The sequence below is a fragment of the Petaurus breviceps genome, unplaced genomic scaffold (assembly GCF_028583685.1).
Source record: "Petaurus breviceps papuanus isolate PSGF00001 unplaced genomic scaffold, PetGlider_PUasm1.0 90775, whole genome shotgun sequence".
NCBI classification, from domain to species: Eukaryota; Metazoa; Chordata; class Mammalia; order Diprotodontia; family Petauridae; genus Petaurus; species Petaurus breviceps.
Window position 1 is genome coordinate 9198780 of NW_027187342.1, and position 21072 is coordinate 9219851.

The 21072-nt window shown below is 35.6% G+C and overlaps 1 protein-coding gene across 3 annotated transcripts in view; it reads left to right on the plus strand.

Annotated features, from left to right (window-relative positions):
• Positions 1 to 21072, plus strand: part of SERTAD2 (SERTA domain containing 2) — a 158473-nt gene that overhangs the window by 84751 nt on the left and 52650 nt on the right. Inside the window, exons 2-3 of one of the 3 annotated variants that reach the window (XM_069068969.1) lie at positions 11694 to 11861; positions 17823 to 18154. The exons of 1 other annotated variant lie outside the window; for it this stretch is intronic. The gene's annotated coding sequence lies outside the window, so the exon portion shown is untranslated. The remainder of the gene's footprint in view (positions 1 to 11693; positions 11862 to 17822; positions 18155 to 21072) is intronic. One more of the 3 variants, XM_069068970.1, reaches the window with a different exon arrangement.

Consider the following 21072-nt stretch of genomic DNA (forward strand, 5'->3'; position numbering starts at 1 on the left):
CTGGGCTAAAATAATTCTTGAAATATTTTACTTTCAGTGCCAACAGTGACAGCAAGTAACTAACAGTCATTGAAGTGTGCTCTTTAAGAACTACAACTTTTGTTTGTTTCCCTGCAATAATAGCCTTTCTTAAAAACTAAAGAATTAAAAACATAGCAAAAGAACAGTGAAGCATGTGTTATGCCAGAAAATCTAGCACTCAGCTGGGAGAAGAAAACTAATTAAAGGTGAAGAAACCAGCTCAATCCAGTTTCATCTGTTTAGGGTCAGACTTCCTGAATAGTAATGCACATACACATGACCATTATTGTCACAAATTACTTCTGTCCCAAGTAATCCATAAGCTTCTGTGTGTGAAGTATAATGATTCCTCTTTAAATTCCTATCCTGTCTACTCACAGAGAGTATATCAAGGTTTAGCACTTAATTGTTTTTTTTAACAGTTTGTTAGTTTCCATTCTCATTGGTGATGTGAGACTCCTTGAGTCAAGTACCATGTTTTATGTTTGCTTTATATCTCTCATGGTAGTGCAATAAATACTAATTAGCTGGTAGATTCCTAAAGGGTATTTACTCCCATAATCTAATGCAGTATTTATCATTTTTTATCTCAATGAAAGGGAACTTTCTCTCCCCCAAACTTCAGCAGAATAAACTTTTAAAAACTATTTTAAAGTTTGTTCTGCTGATGGTACCAAATAACAGGGTGGATTTTTAAAATTATAAACAACTTAGTGAAACATATATGACTTGTTTATTGTTAATATTTCATGACTGGAAACAATATTGGATATGATGTTTCACTGAAATCCTCTAGTGCCTCATTGTGACATGAAGGTGATCCTCTCTTCTTGAAAGCTCTGACAGTAGAACACAAGTTCTGGAAGGTCCTACTAAAGGAGAAAGGCTTCAGATATGAACCCAGGAATAATATGTTGTCCAGTGAAGTCAGAATATCTTTAACTGAAAGGCTAGTCACCAGGAGATGAATGATTTGGCCAGAGCAACCCATAAAACTGCCTACTAAGAACTGGGAGGATTGTAATATGCTCTGGTGGAAAGTGTACCCACATTGAGGAAATCATAGATCTCTTTTGATATATGAAAGTATTTGAGTCAACTCACCAAACTGGATGTTTCATAACAACTTTCATTATCTCACTTACTTATGTTTTTTTTTTGAGGGGAGTATTTCAGTTCAACACATTTTACTTTTTAAAATTCAAGTTTTTTTTAAATGTTCTGTTTTATTTATAAACACCTGTGTAATTTTGTTGGAACCATGGAACTATTTTAAAAATAAGTTTACTTATAGATCTGTGCTTCAGGATCACTGGAAATAAGCCCAAATTGGAGCTATTATTGTATTTGCATTTCTTCTATATCTGGAATTTAGTACTCAAATTAGTTTTGTGTATGTTTCATTGACAAATGAATCTTGATTTTTGACATTTTTGCTTTCTTGGCTCTTCAGATTAGCTAGTTTTACATATAATGGATATGAGTACTAAAAATATATTTTAGTGCTTCTGTGGATCTATGATTTCTTTAATATGGATATTTCCTTCAATGGTGTTCACAACCTATCCGTGCCTTCTTGTCCATATCTCCCCACAGCTTCTCCATGAAAGATCTACCATATGCACTGGAGGCCTTCCAACATTTCATAAATATGATCTTGGGCTGTCCATATGTTACTTAAAGTTGCACTTTACATCCAGGTGGTCTGGATTGGTCCCTCATAGAGGATTTGTTGGAGGACATGGACAAGTGGCAATCTATTAGCTTCTCACTTCTTCCTGTGCCTTCCTTTAGTCCCTTGACACCTTAGTTCTCTCCCAGGCCGTCTCCCCTGTACTAGCCACTCTGTCTTCTCCCTATCTTGACTCCATGTTGAACCAGTTCTTCTCTACACTGTTCTCTTTTGAATCCCTAACCCCCTTATCATATCACCAATTATGCACAACTAAGCCTCAGCCTTGAATCACTCCTATCATTTGTCCCCTTTGGTCCTACACACATCCTGCAGAACAAAGGTGGAGAAAATCTTGCAAATTTATATTATAGAACCTCAACTGGGCCCTTACTGCTACTAAGCAATTTTATTGTACCTCCCTTATCACTTCACTATCCCATTCTCTAGAGTGGCATTTTCAAACTTTTTCATCCCTCCTCAAACTTCCCATAATTCCTCCTCTTCCTCCCACCTTCCCTTTTATTATTGAGAGCAACACCCATCTTCCCAGTCCCTCAGGCTCTGAATTAAGACCACTTCTTCATGTGAGACAGGAGTGAACCATATTGCAATAACCTGCAGGTGCGCCTGCCTGCCTCATGTCTCTCTTCATTCTAGTCCATTTTTCATTCAGCTTCTAAAGTCATTTTCCTAAAGCACAGGTCTAATCGTGTCACAAACACTCCCTCTTCCCACTCACCCCCACTCAGTAAACTCCAGTGGTTTATTGCTATTAAACAATGAGTCTAGCTGTTTATACTTATCTACATTATATCATTTTTGTACATCAAATACCTTGAATTACTTAGTAGAATGAGCAGTGGCTTGAAGTGAACTCAGGGTCAAAGGACTTTGGAGGTCATCTAATTCAAGTTCCTCATATTACACATGAAGAAACTGGGGCCCAGAGAGGTTAAGGGACTTGCCCATGATCATGTTGGTGGGAAGTAATAAAACTGTTAAAACGCATCCATGTAATAAACAGAAAATAGTCATGTTGTCCACATTCTGATTAAAATAAAGGTAAAGTCACAGGCAGCTGGCAGTGCTGAAACAACAATGATCTTGTTTCTGTTAAGTCCAGGCTCTGCTATCTCAGATGATGGCTGTCCAGAGACTGCTCGGGGCTCCCCAGCAGAACTCCCAATTCATTTAAGAGAACACTACCCTCTAAATCCCTTTATTGATGCCAAAAAGAAAAGGTAGGTTAGGGAAATTGATGCCTAGCTTTAGCATCCAAGTAGCTTTTGGTTGCTCTTTGTTCTTGACCAGGATTTTACTTTTGTTTAGATGGTAAGACATTTGATTTCTGATTTCATGCCAAGGTACAATATTCTTGTCTGATCAGACTCAAGTAGTGCCTGACCTTGTGAGAAACTAAAAGATCAACCTTATACCTGGATTATGCTTTTGACTAGGGCACACATTTTGAACTAAAGTTGCAAATAGTGCTGTAGCTTGCTGTAGAATTTGTAACTTATTAGCAATAATTGGTCAATGCCATGTGAAATAGCATGGACTAACTTTTAAATTTGTTTTCTTAGTTTTTCTGTTTTTAGTGTATTTGTGCTCTTGTTTAAATAAAAAAAATTTTCAGGAAATATATGATATATTCTATGTATATATGTATGTATATATAAATGTATGATTTTTTATGTATAATACATTTTTTTAACCTATAACTCTCTTGCCTCTTCTGGTACCATGAGACCTTGGACAAGTTTTTTAATAACCTTTCAGTTTCTTTTCTTTAAAAGACTACTAATGCTTAAGCTACCTACATTGAATATGTAGTCAGATTACATCTATCTATCTATCTATCTATCTATCTATCTATCTATCTATCTATCTATCTATAAGAAAGTAAAGTGGAAAGAATTCTGGACTTGGACTTAGAAGATCAGAGTTCTAGTCCTGGATTTTCTTACTAAAATTAACTGTGTAACCTCAGACATGTCATTTAAGTTCTCTGACCAATAATTTTTCTCCTTTCTGAAACAGAATATTTGCATTGCTATCTTATAGGTTTATTGTGAGGATCAGATTTGATCATGTAAGAGTACTTTGTGACTATAAATTGGTTTTATACATATAAATTGTCATCTCTGTCATCATCAATATATCTATAAAAATTAGTTATATAGGGGCAGCTAGGTGGTGCACTGAATAGAGCACTGGCCCTGGAGTCAGGAGGACCTGAGTTCAAATCAGACACTTAACACATACTATTTGTGTGACCTTGGGCAAGTCACTTAACCCCAATTGCCCTGTCTTCCCCCCTCTAAAAAGCAAAAAAAAAAAAAAGAGTTATATAGTGTTAAGGCCTTTTGAGAACTGAGATGTTTGTTTACAAAAGCCTATTTATATCATTTTTCTTATCTGAAAATGAGGGAATTGGATTAGATCATTTTTAAGGGCTCTTTCAGCTTTTAACAAGTGATCTTATGATGTAATATATGGACTAGTATTTGCCTACAACACCAACAAAGTATAATTGGGGGCAAACATTTAAAAAATTGTTGTAGATGATGATCATGAAATATATCCAGATTGTCTCTGGAACAAAATGTCACCCGACACTCAAGCTTTCTACAATCTGGCCTAACGCTTACCTTTCTGGTAGTTGTGTGGGTAACTCATTGAGTTAGTCCATCGATAACTTTCTGGCTTTATTTCTTGCTACTCCTCTGCATTAAGCCTTCTGGTCTGAATAAACCAATAATTCTATTTGTTATTTAGCCAACAGTTTTAGAATTTCTTTCCTTCCTTTCCCTTTACTACAACTATCAAAATTTTACTTATCCTTAATAGAATGCCTTGCATGAATCCTACCTCTTCTATGAAATCGTACTCAGCGACCCCAGCTGGAAGTAATCTCCACTAACAAACTGTCTTTCATGTATATGTTAAGATTATACAAGATTCGTTGGTAGGAACAACCACAGAGAGAACTTTATTCAGAGATCTTCTGATTGTCAATATCAAGTAGAGGATAAAACATAAAATATGCTTACCAAAATTGTTTGCTATTATTATGAGAGGGTGATTTCATTTGGACTCAAAGTCCAAATGGAAGTGGAATTTTCTGTGGATGGCAAAACCCTTCAAATATCCCTATATGAAAATGGCATTGTGCTGATTCCATCAAACCCCAGAATATCATAGGGCCTCCTCAATAAATAGTCACCCAAAATACATTGGTTTAATATCCATATAGGAAAAACTAACTATGACATATGCTTGGGTAGGTAGTCTATTAAAGAGACTGTCAGTACATATGTCTTTGAACAGGCATCGCATGTCAACAATGAAGTAGGAGGAAGAAAAGGAGCTCACATTTATATAATGCCTTAAAGTTTGTAAAATGCTTTACATATATTATCTCATTTGATCCTCACAATATCCTGGGAGGTAGTTACTATTATTATCTCCATTTTTTAGATGAGGAAACTGAGGCAAACAAAGGTCGAGTGACTTGCCCAGGGTCATAAAGCTAGCAAATGTGAGTAAGCAAGCATTTGAACTCATCTTCACGTTTCCAGTCTCGTGCTCTTTTCACTACGCCACCTAGTGTCAGGACCTAATAGGAAGGAAAAAGTAAGCTGAATTGCTGTTGGAAAGTTATTTAGCATTTTCAACATTCCCATAGTACTCCTGACATTAAAACTCTTCTTTTAACATTGATGTTCTCCCAGTGATGCAATATGAAGATTTACAGGAGAATATGGATAAGAACTACACAGTATTAAAAGGCGTAGATAGACTGCCATCTGCATCACTGAAGAGAACACCCACTAAAAGCTGATTAGCCAGTGATCAGCAAGATCACTACTCTTATGCTAAGATGTTACTTACTTCCCTGATGCCTACAAACTTACCCTTGTCTTCCCATATGCAAAAAATCCTTGCCTGATCCATCCTTTCCTACTAGCTTTCATTCTATACCTCTCCTCCCTTTCAGGCTAGAATACTTGAGAAAGCCATCTACAGTCAGTGCCTCTACTTCCTTTCCTCTCACTGTCTTCCTAATTCTCTTCAAGTCTGGCTTCAGATCATAGCATTCAACTGAAACTTCTTGCCAGAGTTACCAATGATCTCTTTCTCTCCATATCTAATGACCTTTTCTCGATTCTCATCCTGCTTAATTTCTCTATAGCCACTGACACTGTCAATCACTCTCTTTTCCTTGTTACTCTTTTCTTTCTGGGTTATTGCAATAACTCTCTTTCCTGCTACTTCTATCTGACTCTTCTTCTCAGTTTCCTTGGCTGGATGCTCATCCAGGTCATGACTCCTTAACCATGGGTATCACTCAATGCTGTGTTCTCACCCCTCTATACTATTTCACTTGATCTCATTAATTCCCATGAAAGCAATTATCTCTTTGAAAATGATTCTTAGATCTATTTATCTAGCCCTAACCCTTCTCAAGATTGGAGGCCAGGAGAGGCTAGAAACAGTATCTGCTCTGTTGCTGTCTCATCCTCCCCTTCCCGCCTCCCCAGCCTCACACACATCTAGCCTTTCTATTCAAGGAATTATAATTGCACCATCAGTTGCTAAAGTCATGTTATCTCCAGCTGACTGTTGGACATCTCAAACTGGATACTCCATAAACATTTTAATCTTTTGAGTAGTAGTCTAGTTTATTTCTCCCTCAATTTTTTAACATTTTTATTTATAGTTTTGAGTTCCAAATTCTATCCTTCCTTAACCTCTCTCCTTGCTGAGATGCTAAGCAATCAGATATATGTTATATATGTGCAATTATGTAAAACATTTCCATATTAGTCATCTAGTATAAGACAACTCGAATAAAAGAAAAAATGAAAAAAGAAAGTGAAAAATAGCATGCTTCAGTTTGTATTCAATTAATATCAGTTCTTTCTCTGGAGACAGATACTATGTTTCATCGTTAGTCCTTTGGGATTGTCTTGGATCATTGTATTGCTGAGAATAGCTAAGCCATTCACAATTCTTCCTCAAACAATATTGCTATTACTATGTACAGTATTCTCCTGGTTCTGTTCACTATGCATCAGTTCCTATAGGTCTTTCTAGGTTTTTCTGAAATCATCTTGCTTGTCATTTCTTATAGCATAATAATATTCCATTATAATCATAAACACAGCTTGCTAGCCATTCTCCAGTTGATGAGCATCCCCTCAATTTCCAGCTCTTAGCCGTCACAAAAAGAGCTATTATAAATGTTTGTGTACAAATAGGTCCTTTTACATTTTTTTGGATGTCTTTGGGATATAGGCCTAGCAATGGCATAGTTGGATCAAAGGATATGACAGTTTTATAACCCTTGAGGCATAGTTCCAAATTGCTCTTCAGAATAGTTGGATTAGTTCACAACTCCCCCAGCAGTGTATTAGTGTCCTAGTTTTCCCACATCCCTTCCAACATGTAACATTTTCCTTTTTTGTCATATTAGGCACTCTGAAAGGTGGGAGGTGGTACCTCAAAGATGTTTTAATTTGCATGTCTTTAGTCAGTAGTGATTTAGAGCATTTTTTCATATGACTATAGATTTAATTCCTTCATCTAAAAACTGCTTGTTCATATTCTTTAACTGTTTATCAATTGGGGAATGACTTATACTCTTATAAATTTGACTCAGTTCTCCATATATTTGAGAAATGAGACTTTTATCAGAGATACTTGTTGCAAAATTCTTTCCCTGGTTTTCTACTTTCCTTGTAATTTTTGTTACATTGGTTTTGTTTGGCAAAAACTTTTAATGACAGATAAACCATTCCATGTTCTCTTGATTTGGTTATGGTAACACCTTTATGTGTAAATCATGTACCCATTTTGACCTTATCTTGGTATACAGTTCCAAAAGCTTAGATCTTTGGATTTTTCTTATACTAGATCACTATGGTCATTTACTATAAATTAATTTGTCCCTAATCTGTTTCATAGATCCACTACTCTTTTTAAGTCAGTTACCAGATTGTTTTGATAATTATTGCTTTCTAATACAGTTTGAGATCTGTATTCCTTCCTTCACTTTTTTTTTAATTGATTCCCATTGACCTTTTGTTCTTCTGGATGAATTTTGTTACTATTTTTTTCTATCTCTCTAAAATATTTTTAGTAGCAATTGGTATGACACTGAATAAGTAGGTAAAGTTAGGTAAAATTGTCATTTTTATTATATTGGCTTGGCCTGTTCATGAGCAATTAATATTTTTCCAGTTGTTTAGATCTGTCTTATTTGTGTGAAAAGTATTTTGTAACTGTGTTCATATAGTTCCTGGTTCTATCTTCTCAGGTAGATTTCCAAGTATTTTGTGTTGTCTCCAGTTATTTTAAATGGAATTTCTCTTTCTGTCTCTTGCTGCTGGACTTTGTTGGTAACATATAGAAATACTGATGGTTTATGTGGGTTTATTTTTATCCTGCAACTTTGCTAAAGTTGTTAATTATTGTAAATAGTTTTTTACTTGATTCTCTAAGTATATCATCATATCATCTGCAAAGAGCAATAGTTTGTTTTCTTATTGCCTATTCTAATTACTTTGATTAGCTTTTAGCTTATCCCTATTATAGATAATGCTTGCTGATGGTTTTAGGTAAATATTACTTATCATTTTAAAGTAAGATCCTTATGTTATTTAGTGTTTTTAATAGGAATGGGTGCTGTATTTTGTCAAAGGTTTTTTCTGCATTTATTGAGAAAATCATATGATTTCTGTTGGTTTTGTTATTGGATATGGTCAGTTATGTTGATAGTTTTCCTAATATTGAACCAGCCCTGTATGCCTGGAATAAATCCCACCTGGTCATAGCATATTATCCTGGTGATAAATTGCTATAATCTCTTTGCCTAGTATTTTATTTAAAATTTTTTTGCATAAATATTCATTAGGGAAATTGGTCAATAATTTTCTTTTTCTCTTTTGGCTCTTCTTGGTTTGGGTATCAGCACCATATTTGTGTCATAAAAGGAATTTGGTAGGACTCCACCTATTTTTTCAAATAGTTTATATACTATTGGGATTGATTGTTCTTTTAAAAAACATTTTAACCTTAATATGTCCAAAATTGAATTCATCATCTTCCTTACCCCCAACTTTTCCTTATTTCTCTGTAGTAATTACTGTATAGGATACTACCATCCTCCTAATTACCCAGGTTTACAAAGTAGGTATTATCATTAACTCCTTCCTTTCACCCCCCCCCCCCAATCCAATGGGTTGCCTTGTCCTATAGTTTCTCTACTTATAACCTCTCTTTTATTTTCATATATATATACCCCCTTCTCACTCTGGAATTACCACCTTCCTGCTATAGGCCTTTATCGCTTCACTCCTGGACTATTGCAGTAGCTTTCTGGTTGATCTCCCTGCTTTGAGTATTCCCATTCCAGTCTATCCTCCACTTAGCTGTCAAAGTGATCTTATTAAATCAAAAGTCTGACCATGTCACCTCCACTATTCAATAAATTCCAATGACTCCCCATTACCATGAGGATCAAATAGAAAAATTCTGTTTGAGTTTCAAAGCTTTTCATAACCTGACTTCTCTTAATTTTCAGTTTTCTTATTTCTTACTCCCCTCCATATATTTTGTGACACTGGCTTCCTGGTTGTTCCTTGCCCAATATATTTACTGACTCAATGAATTTTCACTAGCTGTCTCCTATGCCTGGAATTTTCTTCTTCCCTGTCTCTGCCTCCTAGCTTCCCTTGTTTCCTTCAAGTCTCAGCTAAAATCTCATCTTCTACCCAAAGCCATTCCAAAATTCTCCTTAATACAAGTGCCTTCCCTGTGAGATTGGCTTCAGTTTGTCTTTTTTATACCTTGCTTGTACATTGTTTTTTCCATGTTGACTATAAGCTCCATGATAGCAAAGACCATTTTTGCCTTTCTTTGCACCCTAGCACTTACCTAACACATAGTAGGAACGTAATGATTTCAGGTGACTTATTGGCTCAGATATTTAGCCAGGCCATAAGATTCCAGTACATCCACTACCAATCAGTCACTGCTTTGACTAGAAACAACTTCTTTCCTACTGCTTTGTGATCTTCCCCTTCCCATCTTCCCAGCCTCACATACATATAACCATACTGTTAAAGAATGATAATAACATCAATACTTGCTCAAGTCATGTTATCTATTATCTTATTCCTCGACTCAGAATTACTATGATTCTGCATCATAAAGCTACCTAGACAGAAACTCCCTTTTCTAGCTACCATTTCCTTCCCTCATCCATGTCACTCCCATTTTGACTATGTATCTATCCCACTCTTATCTTTCATGGTGTCCTGGGGACCTCTCTTTCTCTTGGTGGTAAACTACACCTCATATTATATCTGTTCCTTTTGTGTTCCTTCCATTTCCTTGAAATCACAGAAACCTGTTTCCCCATAAGAATAAGCTATTACACGGTCACCCATTCCATCACTTGACATATCTTCACTCATGCTCCCTGACAGATTGGGCCAGGAAGAAGACTAGGCAAACTTCATGCTCCCTACTGCCCCTTCCAGCCTCTTCCCCTACTGCTGTCATAGTCATTCACTCCATCCAGATATATTATACTATTGAGATCTGGGTGGCAATTACTTGCCATTCCTCAAGCCATTCTCTCTCCTTTCTCAAAGAATTTCAGTACCTACTGTAGTGGATAAAACACAGGGCCTAGAGTCAGGAAGACTCATATTCCTGAGTTCAAGTGTGGCCTCAGACACTTAACTAGCTGTGTGACCCTGGATAAGTCACTTAATCATGTTGACTTCAGTTTCTTCATTTATAAAATGAGCTGGAGAAGAAAAAGGTAAACCACTCTAGCATCTCTGCCAAGAAACCCCAAATAGGGTCATGAAGAGTCAGACTGAAAAACCTAGTTCACAGTCTTTGCACCTTCCCCAACCCATCTTTATACCTGGGGATTTCAATTTACATGGAGAAAGAAAGGAAAGCTTTCATTGAGCATCTACTATGTATCAGGCACTGTGCTAATCTCATTTGATCTTCACAACAACCCTAGGAAGTAGATGCTATTATTTTCCTCATTTTACAATTGAGGAAACCTAGGAAGACAGAAGTTACATGTCTTGCCCAGGGTCACACAGTAAGTGTCAGAGGCCAGATTTAAAATCAGGTCTTCCTAACTCCAAGCCCAGTATTTCATCCACTATGCCACTTAGATGCCTTTTGAATACCCTTATTTCCCAGTTTGTCACTCTTCCCAGTTTTTCCATGATCTGCACCTTCAGTCCACGGCAGACACATGCAGTGATGGTCTTATTCTTGATTTTCCCAGTTACCCAGACTTCCACCCCTACTATCCATAACTATGAAATTCTGCTTTCTGACCAGGAACTTTCATCCTTTCATTTTTCTGTGCCTTACCCCTCCTAAATTTATTCATCACAACATAAGGTCACTCCACCCTATCTGCTTTCCCAAGTGTTCTCTCCTTCTCTGGACTCATTTTCCTCAGATTTAAGATTAATTTGGCCTAGCCAAGAATACAAGCTCCAATATATTCTTTAACTCTAGTGATTTGGTCCAATTGAAATGTTTCTACAAGTCTTCCAGTTTGGTTGGTATATATTATTTGGAATTTTTTTCCCAATGCATTTTTCTAGAGTTATATAAGGAACTTTTGAATAGAAGCCAAGTATTTTGTCATAATGAATGTCTATCAGTAACATTGATATATACACATATTATATATATAAACACACCAGTGACATAAAAATGTATAAGTATGTATCAGAGCTAAAGAAAGATTATCTCATCATTCTTTGTTATAAACACAACTTGCAGGTAGAATATTTTCCTTTATTTTGTTATTTAATTTGTGTTTTCTTTATTCTATGTGTCAATATACTATTATATCACTAGGATTAATTTTATTTTCTCTAAAAGGCTCTATTTCTTCTTAAATCTGAGTATGTGTTGAGGTGTCTAATCCCATCCCTTGTGTTAGTTTTAAGGAGTACCTTCTTTGGAGGCAAGAGCAAGAAGACCATCCTGCAGTAAAGGAAAGAGAAAGATTTAATTGCCCAGCAAAGGCAGAAACATGCTCTGAAAAGTAAAGATTTCAGCCTTAATGTGCGTGGAACAAAAGGCCGTTGTGAGCTGTGTACAAGAGTTGGTGAGAGTTTGTATTCTGCCCCTTTTTTCTGTGGGAGTTATTTCCTGTTGTTGACTAGAGTTCTTTATTTAGAACCACCTAGCTACAGAGTGCTTGCTAGCTAGCAAAAAAAAGTGTGCTTAAAACATAAACTTATTTCAAGAAAAAACATATTTAAGTCATATTACACATGCTGTGAGACAATACAATAGTTCCCAAAGTAAAAAAGTATGGTTTCTTCTTATTCTTTTACCTGTACTGAAAGAAACATCTAAGAGGAGAGAAGTAAAACATGTTTGTTTTAGTAAGTCCATAATCACATGGGCACCATGTTATGGAGAGTTCACAAATAAAATGCTTCTTTCTGTATTTATTTTGTCTTTTAGACAAAGGTGTCCCAGCCACAAATAAATCCGTTGATACAGTAAGAAGCCATCAAAAGGGCCTCCCATATTTATGAAGCAGGTTTTTTGTTTTATTTTTTTTTGTCTGTAGCATTGCCAGCTTAAGTTATTAGCATAACACTAATAGATGCTTTCTCCATTTTAGCCTAGCAGGTAAGAAGGCCACCTAAGACACACACTTTAAATAACCATCTAAATATTTGCCTTGTCAGTTAGGATTCCTAATGAGAACTTTAGGCTACATCTAAATCTAATCATTGGGTATTGCATTCTGCTACATAAAATAGAGAATGAATTAGCTAAGGAATAGCATCATGGATTGGGTGTTTAATCTGGAACCAGAAGATACAGGTTTGAGTCACACATTGACTATTTGCCAGCTAGGTGATAATGGATAACTCATTTAACCTTTCAGAGCCTCAATTTCCCTCTCTGCAAAATGGATGAGGAATCTTTTCCCTACCTACTTCCTAGAGTTGTTTTGAGGCAAATGCTTTACAAACCTTGAAACAAATTAAATTTTAAGTTATTTGTTGTTGTTATTCCAATGTATAGTAGACAGTGAAGGGAATAAAACTTGTCTATTATTGAAACAGGGGACAAACATGAATTTTTGAAATGAACACAGTAGGCTGATGTTTTTAATAGACTTTAGAAATTATCGGAAAGAAAATTACTTAGGAAATTAGTTTTTAAAGAAAATATGTTAAATGTGACCCTTGATAACCTCTCAGTTCTCTAGGTAAGCAACTCTGTTAAGACTAAAGGTTGCAGAGGACATGCCAGCCCTTCTTGATAAATGGAGTCTCTCAGTTTGGAGTTCATATTCCCACCAATGAAATTCAAAGTCTAGTACCTATCTCTAGCTCTCCAATTTCACCAAAGAGAAAGATTAGTAATTTTTTTTTCATCTGTTGAACTTTTTGAGAAGGTTTTATTTTCTATCTTTCTGCTCTCAAAGCAGAAATATATCCTGAACACTTTAAAAAAAATTTCTACTTCTAATGTGGGAATAGTATATATACAAAAAACACAAAAGTTTTAAAAAATTTTATCACTGAACTGAAGGGCCTAAAGATCAAATTAAGACATTATTTGTGAAGTGCTTAGCACAATGCCTAGCGCATATAATAGGCATCATATAAATGCTTATCCCCTTTCCCCCCCCTTACTCACAGAATAAAGAATCAGAACTGTTTGAAAATGAAGATCTGGTGAATTATAAAATAGGTATTGCCCTTTTTTCTTTTGTATTTAGTCAAATCAAAGTTAAAAAGACAATTCTAGGTGGTGTTAAAATTATGTGTGTTGCTTTTTGCATCTATAGATAATGCTAAATTTTGCAGACACTTCATCTAAACACTGCTCAAGGTTATGATGCCATCTGAATGATGCCATTTCTATAGTCATAGTTGGTAAGATAACATGGCATTGTTTCAAATTTTTTTATTTGATTCAACTTTTCAGATATATTTTGTTTATTTTTTATAAGGATGCAGATGAAACAAGTTTAAGGATAATTAAATCTATTCATTGATTCAACAGATTTATGCATAACATACTTCTTTGTAAAAAGTAGGCATTTACAATACAGCTGATGCAATCATGGTATTTATTGATGTCATCCCCAATTGTTATTTTTTTCTCTAAATTTGGCACTACAGAGTCAACTTTTTTTTTAAGAGAAGTGATATAGACAAATAACCCTGTATTATCTTGTCTTCAAAACTAGACTCAAAGATTACTGTCCATTTAAAAAGTTTGGCAAAACTTCCCAAATTCCTCTCCTTCAAAAATGAGTCTTTACTGGGTGTATATGCCAAAGAATTATGTAAAAGACAAGGGGAAAAAAATTCAACTATATATCACTATTCAAAGCAGCACTCTTTGATGGAGCAAAGAACTCCAAACAAAGTGGGTCCATCAATTGGGGAATGACTAGGAAAAAATTATTATATGTAAAATATGATGGAATATTATTGTGTAGTAAGAAATTATGAGTTTTAGGAATTCAGAGAAACCTGAGATTTTTATGAAACTGATACAGAGCAAAATAAGAACCAGGAGGATAATAGATAGAATGACCTCAACAATGCAAATGAAAAGATCACTAAAAAGAAATCAGAATTTGAGTAATTTTTTAAAAAATCAAGATTCCAGAGAACTGATAATGAAATATACCTTTCCCATTATGGGAGATAAATAGGCCATTTTTAGAACAGAATATTGTATATATGTTCAAATTAAGTCACTGTATAAGATATTTTTTCTTTTTTTTTTTTAACCATAAGGGAAGGTTCAGTCTGGGGAGAGTAAGTTGAAATTATTATGCTAGCAAAATTAAAAGCATCAATAAAACTTTTTAAAAATTAATCTTTTCAAAACTAGAAGTATTAATTTTGTTAGTAAGATTAAATTCCATATCCAGATTATGTTTTAAAAAACACCTTATAAAAACCTAATGTGCTAGGGGCGGCCAGGTGGCTCAGCGAGTAAGAGCACCGGCTCCAGTGTTGGGATGACCTGGATCAAATCCGGGCTCAGTTACTTAGCACCACACCTAGAAATAACTGGCTGTGTAACCTTGAGCAAGTTACTTAACCCTGATTGCTTAAAAAAAAACAAAAACCTAATGTGCTATAGATAATTTTACTCTAGCTATTAGCTCTTATCCCATTCTTCTTGGCCTCACTAAGTATGTATTTTTTAAAATTGTTTTTTATATAAATGTAGTGAAGGTGATAGATAGTGGGTTTGAAGACCAGCTTAATATTAGGGCTGGAATTTAAGAATACCTCAAAGGAACAAATTGCATGAATTAATTTAGTGCTTTTTTTTTTAATCCATACAGTAAAGAAAATAGAAAGATAATAAAATTTTTATTTCAAATAAAATTATAATAGAATCTTTAGATCAATTGATATGTCTAGTCTAGGGGTGGGGAACCTTCGGGCTTGATGCCACATATGGCTCTCTAGGTCTTTGGGTACAGCCTTTTAATTGAGTCCAACTTTTATAGAATAAATCCTTTTGTTAAGGGGATTTGTTCTGTGAAGTTTGGATTCACTCAAAGGGCCACACTTGAGGACCTAGAGGGCCACATGTCCTTCTACGGATAACGAAGGATGAGTATGCTCGTTATAAATAGATTGTCCATTTAGTGATAAATTCATGTCAACCTATGAAACAAAAACAAAAATTCAAAATAGCTCTGCACTCCTCTTCTGCAGTAATGGTGGCAGAGTAGTAGAAAAGGAGAAAGAGAATATTAAGGACCATATAGTAATTAAATAGTCTACAAGCATTAGTTCAATAACTATTGGTACTATAAATGTGAAATCTTTCTTGTCCAATAGCCATTACTGGAGGAACTGAATCAAATAAATATTAACTTTTTGTTATAAATTAACCCAGAAAACATAAGGCAGTTATGTGTTCAGTTGCAACTAAATGGAAATATAGTTCACAAGCTTTTTTTGAAGAGTTAAATAAAAGCTGGTAGAGTTGGTTTGATTGTACCCTAATGCTCATGAGCATAAACTAAAGAAAAAAGATCACTGTGAAGATAGTTATAGTTTTATATATCACCTTTTCTTGCAAAGGATGATGAGCTGGGCAAATTCTACCACAAACTTGTAAAACAGATCAACCATGTTATTGGCACTTGTTTATATCAATGAAAAGGTAGGCATAAGGGAGGACAGGTGTGCTAGAAAATGTAATTCTGGATAAGAAAATAGAATGGGCAGGTAGACTATTCACACAGTTCTCACAACTAAATATCACATGAATAATTTCAAGAATAAAATTCTTGGACATAGGAAGTACCAAACATCATAATGACAATTAAATTAGCTACATCATAACAGAAAATGACTTATTTCAGATGTGAGAGTCAGCTACATAGCTGTCTTTGTATAATCAGAACATTCACTGGTAGGATCAAAATCAATATTAAATTGGGGAAGGGGAGAGATGAAAAAATAACACTAAATGCAATTAAAATAGCTCCAATCTGATTTATTTAATCATTCTATTAATACTGAAAAACAGGAAATGACTAAATGAAAAGATAGTGATATAAACTATCACTCTTTTTCCTCAGCTGTAAAATGGGGATAATAATAGCATTTACTTCATAGGGTTGTAATGAGGATAAATGAGATAATATGCTTAGCACAGTGCCAGGCACATAGTAGGCACTACATAAAAGTTCATTCCCTTCCTCCCCTTCCCTAGAAAAGTTTAACCAATGTAATGCAATCACTCTAATAAGGACACAAAAGAGGTCAGGAGCCACCTTAGCCAACAAACCTTTGATCTTTCCTTGCAAAATGAAAAACATGGCAGCCTATGACAACAAAACTCATTTGCAAAACATTACAGAGGAAGTGAAAATGACACTAAATGAGATGAAGATAGGAAAAGAAGCTGGACCTGATCAAGTACAGAAAAAAAAATTCATGCTGAAGGCAACAATTTTTTTTTAAAGCATTTAGGGATCAGTTTTCAAGATACTCAAGAGAGTAGAATATTGAACAAATAGAAAAAATCACAAACAGTAGTGTTTCCAAAAAAAGTGACCAAGAGGACAGCAATAGCTACCAGCCCATATGCTTATTTTGTGAGTGCTGGAAAATCTTTATGAGAATGATCTACACACATTCTGAGAGAAAAAACCAAAAGTGTGGAGAAAGTTTCATATTTTATCACTACCAAAAAAAAGGTGACCAAAAGAACATCAATAACTATTGATCCATAGGCCTACTTTCCCATCTGTATAAAATTTTTATGAGAGTAATCTATATATGCATCAAGAGCATCCTTGATGAGGCTAATTACAAAGAAACAGGCTGGCTTTTGTAAGCAATATTCCACTGTAAACCAAGTCTTTACCATTCACATAATTGACTGAAAGATGTAGAGAATATAAGAGTCCCACTGCGTTTATTGTTTGCCAGTTTTTTAAAAGCAGTTAAGAAAGGCACAATTGCATAGTAGATAAAGAGTATACCTCAGTTGATCTGCATTGGAGGGAGGAATTTTCCTCATTGGGAGATTGCTCCACCAATGAAATCACAGGTTTGGACCAAAAAATTAAAAATTAAAACCATATGATTCAGTAGAGCAAAAACCCTCCCTAAATGTCTCTCCTACAGTAAAGGTCATGTCTCCCCCTGAAGTTATCCTGGATAAAAGTGGAAAAAGGAAATAGGTGGGTTTTTTCGGAAACAGTTTTGTTAGAATCTGCCAGGCACTACAAAAAGAGGAGAAAACTTAACCAGGAGACTTGATTATAGATCCCATTGCATATACTTAGAGGTGTTCTTTTCTCAGAGTCTCAGTTTCTTCACTGAATGATAGTACTTATACTTCCTCCTTCATATGGTTGTGAAGAGAGTTTTGCAAGCTGGAAATATGTCAATATTCTCATGAATCTATGACCATATTGATGTGGATGCTTCCACCAGTCATTCAGATCACAGCCTATCAATGCATTCTCATCCTAGAATGTTCTTGTCCACGTGCTCTCATAGATAATTCCCAAGGATTTACCCAATATGATTTATTGTTGCAGTTTCCTGTGGAATAACAGTATCTTCAGAGCCACGTCATTAATTGACTGAAAGGAATAGATAATGCAAGATGCCATTATTTGTTGATTATAAAAACCATTTAAATTGATAGACTACAAAACAGCCTCAGAGCCTTTCTTCCAACAAAACATCCACTCTGCATGTGTTAGACTCAAACAATATGATTTGGTATTTGAAAACATAGAGACAATTTTGTTCAATAATCTTTGAATATCAAGATCAAATGAGGAATAAAACACTGCCAGAACATTCACCATTGTCAAGATGCATGTCCTACAAAGGGTGCAAATGGAAGGGAGATTCCCTATAGATGGTAAGTTTCTCCAAATGTTACTCTTTGTGGGTGAAATTGTGCTGATTATATCACAAATAGAAACTATTCATATGAGAAGGGGAAATTGGAGTCGTCTGAAGGGAGCAAGGTGAACTTACCATCCAAATTAGATCTTAAATGACAAAGGACAAGTCAATCAAAAATAATGTCGTGTGTCTACTATGTGCCAAGAACTGTGCAAGGCACTAGATACAAAGACAGAAGGGAAACAGTTTCTATCCTCAAGGAGTTTATGTTCTGTTGGGGTGAGAACACATATACACACAGGTTTTTGCAAAAACAAAAACAGTGATTTTTGGTAGAGAAGGCACAAGCAGCTAAGGAGCTTGAGCGAAGTTTCATGTAGAAAGTAAGTCTTAGGTCTTGTAAGGCTACTAGGGATTCAGAGGGGAGGAAGCAGTGTATTTTGGTAATACAAGACACCCAGTTCAAAGTAATGAGGACAGGAAATATAGAATTGTGAATGGGCAACAATACAGGGGCCAGTTTGACTGGATCATAGGTTGATTGAGGGGAGTAAAACCTGGAAGGTGGGTTGAGGCCAGGTTGTGAAGGACTTTAAATTCCAAACAGAAAGGCTATATTTCAATCCTAGAGATAATAGGGAGTCCACAGGAGTTTATTGAGAAAAGGACTTAATTATACCAGTACTTTAGGAAAAGTAAAGTAGAGTACAGTAACGGTCATGTCACCCCCTGAAGTTATCCTAGATAAAAGTTGAAAAAGGAAATAAGTGGGCTTTTTTGGAATAAGTTTTGTAAGAATCTTCCAGGCACTACAAAGAGGAGAAAACTTAACCAGGAGACTTGATTATAGATTCCATTGCATACACTTAGAAGTGTTCTTTTAGATTATAGATAAGAGCTGTGGATGGAGAGAAAGTGACCAAGGTAAGAAATGTTATGAAGATAAAAACAAGATTTGGCAACTGATTAGATATGGGGGGATGACAGGGAATGAAGAGTTGAGTGGTATACTGAGGTTGAGAATATGGGTGACTAGAAGGATAATGGAACCCTTGACAGAAACAGAGAAATTTGATAAAGTGGTGGGATTTCAGGAGAAAGAAAATGAATCTTGCTTTGGATTTGTTGAATTTGAGGTGCTAGTGGGACATAAAGTTTGAAATGTCCAATAAGGAGTTGGTGATTCAGAGCTGAAACTCTGAAGAGAAACAGAAACTAGGGTTGAATAATTAAATTCATGGGAGTCAACGAAGTCATCAAGTGAGAAACTGCAGAGAGAAGAGAGAGAGTTAGGATAAAGTGTTGTGATACACTCATAGTTGGGTGGGATAGGGATGATGAGCCACACAGGGGTGGGAAACCTGTGGCCTCAAGTCCACATGTGGCCCTCTGGGTCCTCAAGTGTGGCCCTTTGACCAAATCCAAACTTCACATGTGACCTCAAGGCCTTAGGTTCCCCACCCTTGCACCAAAGGATATTGAAAGGGGAACCAAAAGATAAGTGCTGCAAAATCCCAGATAGGAGAGAACATATCTACTGCAGGAGGAGAAAGTCGTCAACTGAGAGGTCATTATGGATGAGAACTGAAAGAAGGCCATCCATGTTGGCAGTGAAGAGGTAATTAGTAACTTTGGAGAGGATAGTTCTAGTTGAGTGATCAGAATGGAGGTCCGATTGTAAAGAGTTGAAAAGTAAAGGGTGATGAAGTAGAAGTAACAAATATAGAAAGTTTTTTTTTCATAAAAAAATGTGTTAATATGTAATGTGATTGTTGTTAGTAAATGAATTAATACACATTTTAAAACTATATTGATTTTTATTTCTGATATGGTAAATATTGATAGATATAACCCACATAAGTAAAAGCCCTTTGGTGTCCTCAGTAATTTTTAAGAGTTAAAAGGGGTCTAGAAATTTAAAAGTTTGAGAACTGCTGAGTTAGCGTAACCTTCATTTTTATAGATGAGAAAATTGAAATAAGGGAGTTTCAGTAACTAGTTCAAGATCCCTCAAGGTATAAGCAGACCCAAAATTCTTCTGATGCCAAAATCAGTGGGTTTTTTTTCTTTTAAATAATATTTTCCTCCAATTACATGTAAAAACAACTTTTTTTTTTTTTTTAAGCAATCAGAGTTAAGTAACTTGCTCAAGGTTACACAGCCAGTTATTTCTGGGTGTGGTGATAAGTATCTGAGCCCAGATTTGAACCAGGTCATCCTGACACTGGAGCCGGTGCTCTTACTCACTGAGCCACCTGGCTGCCCCTAAGCAATTGGGGTTAAGTAACTTGCTCAAGGTTACACAGCCAGGTGTTTCTGGGTGGGTGCTAAGTGTCTGAGCCCGGGATTCAATCTCCAGGTCTTCTCAACACTGGAGCCAGTGCTCTTACTCACTGTGCTACCTGGCCGCCCCATAAAAACAACTTTTAATGTTTTTTTTTTCAAATTTTGAGTTCTAGACTCTATCCCTCCTTGAGATAGTATGTGATATGATATAGGTTATCTATGTACAGTCATGCAAAACATATTTCCATATTAGTCATTTTGTAGAAGAAAACATGGCGGGAGAAAGAGAGAGAGAGAGAGAAATGGTATGTTTGTTATTCTGATGCCATCAGTTCTTTCTCTCAAGGCATATAGCATTTTTCATTGTGAGCCCTTTGGAATTGTCTTGGATCATTGTTTTGCTAAGAATAGCTAAGTCACTCACAGTTGTTCATCATATAATTACTGTTACTGTGCACAGTGTTCTGGTTCTGCTCACTTCACTTTGCATCAGTTCATGTAAGTCTTTTCATGGTTTTCTGAAATTATCCTGCTCATCATTTTTTTTTTTTTTTTGCCTTTTGGAGGGCAATTGGGGTTAAGTAACTTGCCCAAGGTTACATGGCTGGTTTGTGTGTGTGTGTGTGTGTGTGTGTGTGTGTGTGT